This window comes from Giraffa tippelskirchi, chromosome 3, assembly GCF_054371585.1.
Source record: "Giraffa tippelskirchi isolate mGirTip1 chromosome 3, T2T-mGirTip1v1.2.pri, whole genome shotgun sequence".
Taxonomy (NCBI): domain Eukaryota; kingdom Metazoa; phylum Chordata; class Mammalia; order Artiodactyla; family Giraffidae; genus Giraffa; species Giraffa tippelskirchi.
In genome coordinates this window covers 56,668,383-56,676,231 of record NC_137277.1, presented here as the reverse complement: position 1 = coordinate 56,676,231, position 7,849 = coordinate 56,668,383, and positions in this window count along the sequence as shown.

Below are 7,849 nucleotides of genomic sequence, written 5' to 3'. Positions count from 1 at the left end.
TGTACAAAGGGACAGTCTTAAAATCTTGGGTAACATTTTACTTTAATTACTGTGTGTGATGGTACTAAACCTTGATTAACGGGCGTAAAACTTCAGCATTTAATTCCTAGAAGCAGCAAATTTATTAATGGGATACCTCAGACTTTGTCTTTTCTCTTTAGAAGGGGAAGTGCATTGAATACCAAATAAATAGTGACTTATACTTGTCCTGTCTTCTGTCTCCTTCCTGCTTTGTTCCTTTTGTGTGAGTGCATCTGTTAGGTCTCTTTGGTTTGCAAGTCACATCCTATCTAACTCACGTACTTGAATAAAAGAGTCGTTTTAGACCCCCTTACATGTAAGACCAAATGTAGAGTGGTCTCAGGTAGGGGTTTATGAGTGCTCAAACTGGCATTTGGAATCAACTCTGTTCTTCTTTAAGCTTTCTTTAATGTTAGACTGTTTTTGCTGGCAGGATCACTTCTGTTAGCAAAGGGTAGGCCTGCATCTTCCCAGATTCATACCAAGTCAATAAAAGACAGCATTTCTTTCCAGTAGATCCAGAACCATCCTATGCTTCCCTCTAAAACATATGTCAATCCCTGCTGCAGTCACTGTGGTCACATGGATAGAACTGTGCAAATTAACAATTACTTCATAAATGTGTCATTAAAATATCACTATCAGTAAGGTGGCTGAAATTTAATTTTAAATAAAGTAAATGTGAATGTCTCATGTAATTGAGGTCAAGTTACCAGTCATTTGTCATTGAAAGACAAGTAATAAAATTATAGCCTTTGAATAGAGAGTTGACATGAAATGCTGTCAGGCAAAATGTATATTTAAACAGTATTTGATGATCTGCTAAAAACACTGAGATAACTAAGAGTACTAACATTCTAGGTAGGAGATTTTTTAAAAGTCACTAAGCTTGCTCTGATTAGTAGAATTAAGGCCCTTTTGGCATTCAAGATTTCTGAATCAGGGAAGACAGTCCTACATAGCATTGAAATTTGAGGTTACATGGGGAACTGAGAACCCCTGAGCAAACAGTAAACTTCTTGTTGTTCAGTCATTAAGGCATGTTCAACTCTTTTGATCCCATGGACTGCAGCATGCCAAGCTCTCCTGTGCTTCACTCTCTTCTGGAGTTTGCCCAAACTCATATCCATTCAGTTAGTGATACTATCCAAACATCACATCCTCTGTTGCCCTCTTCTCCTCCTGCTTTGAGTCTTTCCCAGCATGAGAGTCTTTTTCAATGAGTCAGCTCTTTGCATGAGGTGGCCAAAGTATTGGAGCTTCAGCATCAGTCCTTCAAAGAATATTCAGTGTTGATTTCCTTTAGGATTGATTGGTTTCATCTCATTTCAGTCCAGGGGACTCTCAAGTGTCTTCTCTAGCACCACAATATGAGAACATCAATTCTTCCACACTCAGCCTTCTTTATGGTCTAACTCTCACATCTGTGTATTACTACCAGAAAAGCCATAACTGTGACTATATGGATTTTTGCCAGCAAATAATGTCTCTGCTTTTTAATACTCTGTCTAGGTTTGTCACACCTTTCCTTCCAAGGAGCAAGCATCTTTTAATTTCATGTCTGCAGTCACCATCCACAGTGATTTTGGAGCCCAAGAAGATAAAATCTGTCACTGTTTCCACTTTTCCCCTTCTATTTGCCATGAGGTGATGGGACTGGATGACATGATCTTTGCTTTTTGAATGTTGGATTTTAAGCCAGCTTTTTCACTCTCTGCTTTTACCTTCATCCAGAGGTTCCTTAGTTCTTCTTCATTTTCTTCCATTAAAGTAGTATCATATGCATATCTGAGGTTGTTGATATTTCTCCTGGCAATCTTGATTCCATCTTGTGCTTCAACCAGCCTAGCACTTCACATGATGTACTCTGCATAGAAATTAAATTAGCAGGGTGACAATACTCGACACCTTGACATACTCTTTTCCCAATTTTGAACCAGTCCATCTGCTCCATGTCTAGTTTTAGCTGTTGCTTTTTGACCTGCTTACAGTTTTCTCAATAGGCAGGTAAGGTGGTCTGGTATTCCCATCTCTTTCAGCATTTTCCACAGTTTGTTGTGATCCACACAGTCAAAGGCTATAGTATATGAAGCATAAGTAGATGTTTTTCTGGAATCCCCTTGCTTTCTCTATGATCCAATGAATGTATCCAGCTTGTACATCTGGAAGTTCTTGGTTCATGTACGCTGAAGCTTAGCTTGAAGGATTTTGAGCATTACCTTGCTAGCATGTGAAATGAGTGCAGTTGTACAGTAGTTTGAACATTGTTTGGTATTGCCCTTCTTTGGGATTGAAATGAAAACTGACCTTTTCCCATCCTGTGGCCACTGCTGAGTTTTGCAAATTTGCTGCCATTGGGAGCAGCACTTTAACAGCATCATCATTTAGGATTTGGAATAACTCAGGTGAAATTCCATCACCTCCACTAGCTTTGTTCATAGTAATACTTTCTAAGGCCCACTTGACTTCACACTCCAGGATGTCTGGCACTAGGTGAGTAACACCATCGTGGGGGTCCAGGTCATTAAGACCTTTTTTGTATAGTTCTTCTGTGTATTCTTGCCACCTCTTCTTTATCTCTTCTGCTTCTGTTAGGTCCTTACTGATACCTTGCACCCTGTAGGACTCATCTTCCAGTGTCACATTGTTTTGCTTTTTCATACCATTCATAGGGTTCCTTAGGCAAAAATACTGAAGTAGTTTGCCTTTCCTCCCTCCAATGGACCACATTTTGTCAGAACTCTCCATCTGTCTTGGGTGGCTCTGCATGGCATGACATAACTCAGAGCTTCATTGAGTTATGCAAGTCCCTTATGCAAGACAAGGCTTTGATGCATGAAGGGGCATATAGCAAATGTCAGGGGCCTAAAAAACATAGAACTGGTGTTTTGGGGGTTTACTGTATTCCTCAGGGTCTGCCTCTTCTCAGGGGCTGAAAGTATCATTTGGAGCTCCTTCCTATTGCTAGAGTGGATGCTGCCAATTCTAATTGATTTCTGCTCAAACAAACTCTTAAAAATCTTAATGTTCTTCAGTTTATATTTTAACAGCTCTGGTGTTGAAGAATGAACTGAGCCAAAAGGACCTCAGCAGCACAAGCAAGGATACTCCCATGTCTGCTGAGTTTTTGAGCTCACTGCTCTCCCTCTGCTTCTGCAAGTGGTGAGCAAGTCCTTCTCAGATTCTAGCTCTGCAGTTTTACATGAGCGTTCAGACTTTATTTTAGCATTTGTTTCTCTGGACTGGGGCCCCCAAGTTGGCCAGAAAGAGACTACATCTGACTTAGAAACTGGACTGAGTCTGGGATCGGACTGGGTCCAGCTTAGAAATTGGACTCGGTCCAGAGTCAGACTGGGTCTTATTTAAGTTGGACTGAGTCCAGTGTGAGGCCTCAGGAGAATAAACTTTTGTTTTAAGGCTGGACAAATAAGCTACCCTTACCAAAAATAATCTTGATCTTGGTGGCCACAGGGGAGAAATTTTACCCCAGATTTTCTTATCATTTGTCATGTTATCTAGAACTAAAGTGATCTCAGTCAACTACTCATGATAAACGGTAGAGGAAAAATGATTTTTCCTTCTCTAAAAATTTTTGGTGATCAGGATGGGACCTACTGGGACATCCTTATTACTCCAGAGCCTGCAGACAGCAAAGGTAAGGGTTCCTACCAAAGTCAGCTCTCTCATCTCTATCTCCATCTGTGGTGCTTATTTAACAGAACAAGGTTAAATTGCACTTTCTCCCTTCCTTTCCAAATTTAGATTAACAGGGAGAAAATATTTAAATGTATCAGATCTTTGAATTGTGACTCTCAAATTTGCTTTTGAGTCTGCATTCATTGTAGATCCCTTCTACCCCAAAGACAGTCATTTCCTTCTTGTTTGTCAAACTTTTGTCCTGAGAACTTGGCTTAGCAAAAGCCAGGTTGGGATCCCCAAAAGTTTTGACTGGGAATGTGGGTTGTACTCCATGTGCAGCTGTGGTTTTATCCCTGTTGCCAGCTCTCAGCCCTTTCTTCATTTTGCTTACCCTTGGGACTTGCTCTAGATCTTGGGAGGATAATGTCTTGTGCACTCTCTTTGGGGACTTCTCTTGTTCCCATGGGATTGTTCAATACTACCAGAAATATGTACTGTTTGTCCAGCTCAAACCTAACAATATATTTGGCAGGATTTTTTTTTTTTTAAGTAGCTCTTTTGTAGGAAACTTGCCAAATATGAAGCTGATAATAAGTGCCTGATGGGAATTTGTTTTTAAGCCTTCTCAACTAAGCTAAAATGAAATTTTGCACCAAGAGGGCAAGGAAAACTCTGAAGCCTTTGTGATGGACTTACCAAAATGCTCCAAAGACACACAATTCTAAATCGAGAACATAGGAATCTTTTTTAAATATATATATTATTTATTTATTTTCTTATTGAAGGATAATTGCTTTACAGAAGTTTGTTGTTATCTGTCAACCCTCAACATGAATGAGCCGTAGGTATACATATATCCCCTCCCTTTTGAACTTCCCTCCCATCTCCCTCCCCATCCCACCCCTCTAGGTTGAGAACATGGGAATCTTTTGATTTCCATCTTAGTTGAAGCTCTTCTCCCTGATGTAAAGAAGCAAACTGAGAATAATAAAGATGGATGGGTGGGTTAGCCTCCATATTATTCAAGTTGCCACTCAATTCTTTGAGGAATTAAAGAAACGTATACTTATCTTATAAACCAGGCCTTTATTATAACTGAAAAGTAGGCTCTAGAAAGAATTCAAAGCCCACTTGTCCTTTTTACCAATGCCCAAATGTACCCTTTTCATCTCAAAATGCTTGCAGATATTGTAAAAGTTCTGGATTTAAAGAACAAAAGTCCTTGATGCAACTTCCATTCTTTCTTTTTGTCTTTGAGATATAAATAGTCTACATAGTCTTCTCTAGGATACAAAGGAATTCTCATAAGAAGGAGAGAAAAAAGTCCATTTTGATAATTAGGAGTAGGAAATATCTTAAAAGACTCACTCAGAAATATTAGTAAAAAGCTATCTGAGCAGATAACCTTAATTTATTCCATCTCCCAGAATCACAATGGACCCAAATCTTCTTTTATAAACCACCGAGTTTCATATTATCATATCTGTTTCTTTCATTCTCTACCTATATGGTATAGTGAATTATTTGTACTTCTGAATGACATTTTGAAAATTATTATATTTTTAATAAATTTATTTATTTTAGTTGCGGGCTAATTACTTTAAAATATTGTAGTGGTTTTTACTATACGATGACATGAATCAGCCACGGGTTTACATGTGTTCCCCATCCTGAACCCCCCTCCCACCTCCCTCCCCACCCCATCCCTCTGGTTCATCCCATTGCCCCAGCCCTGAGCATTTGTCTCATGCATCGAATATGAAATGGTGTTCTGTTTCACATATGATAATATACATGTTTCAATGCTATTCTCCCAGAACGTCCCATCCTCACCTTCTCCCTCAGAGTCCATAAGACTGTTCTATCCATCTGTGTCTCTTATTCTGTCTCGCATATAGGGTTATCATTACCATCTTTCAAATTCCATATATATGCATTAGTATACTGTATTGGTGTTTTTCTTTCTGGGTTACTTCACTCTGTATAATGGGTTCCAGTTTCATCCATCTCAATAGAACTGATTCAAATGTATTTTTTTTAATGGCTGAGTAATATTCCATTGTGTATATGTACCACTGGTTCCTTATCCATTCGTCTGCTGATGGACATCTACGTTGCTTCCATGTCCTAGCTATTGTAAACAGTGCTGCGATGAACATTGGGGTACACGCGTCTCTTTCAATTCTGGTTTCCTCGGTGTGTATGCCCAGAAGTGGGATTGCTGGGTCATATGGCAGTTCTATTCCCAGTTTTTTAAGGAATCTCCACACTGTTCTCCATAGTGGCTGTACTAGTTTGCATTCCCACCAACAGTGTAAGAGGGTTTCCTTTGCTCCACACCCTCTCCAGCATTTATTGCTTGTAGACTTTTGGATAGCAGCCATTCTGACTGGAGTGAAATGGTACCTCATTGTGGTTTTGATTTGCATTTCTCTAATAATGAGTGATGTTGAGCATCTTTTCATGTGTTTGTTAGCCATCTGTATGTCTTCTTTGGAGAAATGTCTGTTTAGTTCTTTGGCCCATTTTTTGATTGGGTCGCTAATTTTTCTGGAATTCAGCTGCAGGAGTTGCTTGTATATTTTTGAGATTAATTGTTTGTCTGTTGCTTTGTTTGCTATTATTTTCTCCAATTCTGAAGGCTGTCTTTTCACCTTGCTTATAGTTTCCTTTGTTGTGCAAAAGCTTTTAATTTTAATTAGGTCCCATATGCATATTTTTGCTTTTATTTCCAATATTCTGGGAGGTGGGTCCTGGAGGATCTTGCTGTGATTTATGTCAGAGAGTGTTTTGCCTATGTTTTCCTCTAGGAGTTTTATAGTTTCTGGTCTTACGTTTAGATCTTTAATCCATTTTGAGTTAATTTTTGTGTATGGTGTTAGAAAGTTTTCTAGTTTCATTCTTTTACAAGTGGTTGACCAGTTTTCCCAGCACCACTTGTTAAAGAGATTGTCTTTTCTCCATTGTATATTCTTGCCTCCTCTGTCGAAGATAAGGTGTCCATAGGTGCGTGGGTTTATCTCTGGGCTTTCTATTTTGTTCCATTGATCTGTATTTCTATCTTTGTGCCAGTACCATACTGTCTTGATGACTGTGGCTTTGTAGTAGAGCCTGAAGCCAGGCAGGTTGATTCCTCCAGTTCCATTCTTCTTTCTCAAGATTGCTTTGGCTATTCGAGGTTTCTTATATTTCCATACAAATTGTGAAATGATTTGTTCTAGTTCTGTGAAAAATGCCATTGGTAGCTTGATAGGAATTGCATTGAATCTATAGATTGCTTCGGGTAGTATACTCATTTTCAGTATATTAATTCTTCCAATCCATGAACACGGTATATTTCTCCATCTGTTTGTGTCCTCTGTGATTTCTTTCTTCAGTGTTTTATAGTTTTCTATATATAAGTCTTTTGTTTCTTTAGGTAGATATATTCCTAAGTATTTTATTCTTTTTGTTGCAATGGTGAATGGTATTGTTTCCTTAATTTCTCTTTCTGTTTTCTCATTATTGGAGTATAGAAATGCAAGGGATTTCTGTGTGTTAATTTTATATCCTGCAACTTTACTATATTCATTGATTAGCTGTAGTAATTTTCTGGTAGAATCTTTAGGGTTTTCTATGTAGAGGATCATGTCATCTGCAAACAGTGAGAGTTTTACTTCTTCTTTTCCTATCTGTATTCCTTTTATTTCTTTTTCCGCTCTGATTGCTGTGGCCAAAACTTCCAAAACTGTGTTGAATAGTAGTGGTGAAAGTGGGCACCCTTGCCTTGTTCCTGACTTTAGGGGAAATGCTTTCAATTTTTCACCATTGAGGATAATGTTTGCTGTGGGTTTGTCATATATAGCTTTTATTATGTTGAGGTATGTTCCTTCTATTCCTGCTTTCTGGAGGGTTTTTATCATAAATGGATGTTGAATTTTTCGAAGGCTTTTTCTGCATCTATTGAGATAATCATATGGTTTTTATCTTTCAATTTGTTAATGTGGTGTATTACATTGATTGATTTGCGGATGTTAAAGAAACCTTGCATTCCTTGGATAAAGCTCACTTGGTCATGATGTATGATCTTTTTAATATGATGTTGGATTCTGTTTGCTAGAATTTTATTAAGGATTTTTGCATCTATGTTCATCAGTGATATTGGCCTGTAGTTTTCTTTTTTTGTGGCATCTTTGTCTGGTTTTGGAAT